Source organism: Fistularia commersonii, chromosome 18 (assembly GCF_037954325.1).
Source record: "Fistularia commersonii isolate RoL2024-O1a breed Wild chromosome 18, RoL_Fcom_v1.0, whole genome shotgun sequence".
Classification (NCBI taxonomy): domain Eukaryota; kingdom Metazoa; phylum Chordata; class Actinopteri; order Syngnathiformes; family Fistulariidae; genus Fistularia; species Fistularia commersonii.
In genome coordinates, this window is record NC_141301.1 from 1,585,433 (window position 1) to 1,588,800 (window position 3,368).

A 3,368-nucleotide genomic window follows, 5' to 3' on the forward strand; every position below is an offset into this window, starting at 1 on the left:
AATAAAATGGAACTCAAATGCACTTCATTAAAAATAAAATAAAAATCAATACACTTTGTTAAAAAAACAAAAATACAATAAAATGAAATAAAATAAAATAAAGCGCAGTAACGTAATGTCAATTGAAATATAGTCCAATGCTGTTCAGTTAAGTAAAATAAAATAAAATAAAATTCAATGCAATTCACTGAAATAAAATGCAATTCAGTAAAACAAAGTAAAATAAAATGAAATACACTGCAACACATCAATACCAAATAAAAGAAAATTCAATACAATTCAGTAAAATCAAACACAATTGCTCCCCCGGGTCGTTTATCCCTCTTGCGTTTCCATAATAGCGTCCATCATAGCGCTCGGCGGCGGCGGGTGGGGAATCTAAAGGCTCCCCATCACGCGATAAAGTATCAGGGGCTTCGCCGCCACCGCCGCACAGAGCGTTACATCATGTTGCAGAGGGAAGTGGTGTGTGTCGCTGTGTGTGTGTGTGTGTGTGTGTGTGTGTGTGTGTGTGTCGGCGCCGCTCCTCTTCTTCGACTGTTGATGCTAATGAGGCCTTCTGTGAAGATTAAGACAACGATCCACTCCACGCCGACGGGGCGGCTAACCCCCGGCCAGAAGGGGGGTGAACGCCATTGACTTCTCTCAGAGGTGTGTGTGTGTGTTTGTGTGTGTGTGTGTGTGTGTGTGTGTGTGCTTGAAAATAACCCTGATTGTTATCTTTTAATCCCACGCTAACCTCTCGCTGAGGCAAACACAGAAAAATACAACAGGAACCGACCGTCTCTGGTGCCTTCCCTGCCCTTCGCAGGTCCCGCCAATGGGGGCCCTGTTGGGTGCTAGCATGCTGCCGGAGTGGCTAGCAGGGCACCGGAGAAGCTAGCATGGCACCAGAGCAGCTAGCATGCCGCCGGGCCAGAAAGCATGCCATAGGAACAGCTAGCATGCCGACTAGCAGCTACTATGCTGCCGTTGCAGTGAGCACGGCACCAGAGCAGCTAGCATGCCGAGTAGTTGGTAGCATGCCAACCGGTAGGTAGCATGCCGCCGGAGCAGCTGGCATGGCACCAGAACAGGTAGCATGCTGGCATCCCAGTGAGCACAGCACCAGAGCAGCTAGCATGCTGAGTAGTTGGTAGCATGCCAACTGGTAGGTAGCATGCCGCCGGAGCAGCTAGCATGGCACCAGAGCAACGAGCATGCCGAGTAGTAGGTAGCATGCCAACTGGTAGGTAGCATGCTGCCGGAGCAGCTTGCATGGCACCAGCACAGCTAGAATGCTGCTAGAGCAGAAAGCATGCCGCAGGAACAGCTAGCTTGCTGACTAGCAGCTAGCATGCCGCCATCGCAGTGAGCACGGCACCAGAGTAGCTAGCACTCCGGCTAGTAGGTAGCATGCAAACTGGTAAGTAGCATGCCGCCGGAACAGCTAGCACAGCACCACAGCAACTAGCTGGGCACCAGAGGAGGTAGCGTGCCGACTAGTAGGTAGCATTCCAACGAGTAGGTAGCATGCACCAGAGAGGCTAGCTCGGCACCAGAGCAGCTAGCATGCCAACTAGCAGCAAGCATGCTACCGCAGCAGCTAGTGTGCACAAACAAAATGTTTTCGTGCACACGTGTGCTGAAAATACACTAAAATAAATCAAAATATAATAACATCTATTTAAACAGGACAAAAAAAAATCTGAAATAATATTCCAAATTAAATTATAAACTAAAATAAAATAAAAAAAAAGAATAAATAAATAAAAATAAAATTAGAAATAAATTGATAAAATAAGATCAATTAAAGAATAAATAAGTAAAATAAAATTAGAAATAAATTGATAAAATAAGATCAATTATAGAATAAATAAATAAAATAAAATTAGAAATAAATTGATAAAATAAGACTAATTAAAATGATTCAATGTCATTTTAAAATCCAGTCAAAATACAAATATAAAGATGTGATCCGCACCTGGATTCGTTCCCAAACCCGATCTGGAGCTCGAGCGTCCATCACTTCCTGTCGCGGCGTCACCTCGGGCAGAAGGTCCCGCTCTTCTCTCTTATCATTTCTTATAAAAACCTCCAGGAAGTCGACCTCCGGCGGCGAAGCGGCGAGGAGATGAAAGTGGCGGCGGCTTTGTGACGAGTCTGTCGGCGGCGGCAACGCCACGGGGGGCCGGGAGGGTTCATCTCAGGGTTGGTCTTATCGCTCCTTGAATCAGATGTTTCTCCAGAAGGTGAGGGAGAACCTGCTCTCCATGGCGACGGGGTGAAAATGAGGGGACGGTTCGCTTCTGGATGACCTCTGACCTCACCCCGGACGCCAGCGCCGCCTTCCTGACCTCCTGGTCTTTCACTCTGAGATAATTGCACTTGGGAGGAGTTTCCGGGGTCGGAAAACCGGAACGATCCCTGGAAAAAAAGGGAAGGGTAATTAGAGTGACGGGCGGCGGCGGCGGCGGCGGCGGCGAGCAGAGGAATCTGGAAACCCTCAGGAGGACAGCGATCACATGACCTCCATCTAGGTTACACTTAAACTCGAGCCGGAACTCAGACAAGTGATTGACACGTTGATTATCTCTCTCTCTCTCTCACACACACACACACACACACACACACACACACACACACTTCATTAACATCACCAGATAACCTGCTGGCAGGGAGGCGGGGCTTAATATGGACGGGTCGGCTGTCAATCATCCAGAGGCGTCCAATCGTACAGCCTGTCTTTCGCACCTGTGGGAATGCGGTCTCTTACTATGAAAGGTCACGGCAAGCAGGCAGCCAATCATAGCGGACGTTGGTGGGAGAGGCGGGGCTTAAGCTTCACGGGTCAGCTGTCAATCAAACAGACATCCAATCATTTGTCTCGCTGGCGTCCATCATGAACCTGGAACCTGGTTCCAAATGCAGCAGATTAAAAATATATTTACATGGCAGATATATAACAATAATAATCATAATATTTGTAATAATAATAATGATAATAATAATAATATACAGCATTTTATTTGAGGCGACTTATGTGACACTCAAAAACACGGACATGATTAGATAATAAAGATTTATGAGAAATAATGAAATAAAAATAAGAGTAACAAAAGCTTGAAAAATTCATTAAAAAATACGGATTTAAAAGAAACAATGAAATACAAAAACAATGACAAGGGCTTCAACAAATTATAAAAATACAGATTTAAAAGAAACAATGAAATCAAAATAAAAGTGACAAAGGCTTAAAAAAATCAGATTTAAAAGGAACAGCAAACTAAAAATAATAATGACAAAGGTTGAAAAAAATAGATTTAAAAGAAACAATGAAATAAAAATAAAAAAGACAAAGGCTTAAAAGATATTAAAAAAAATCAGAT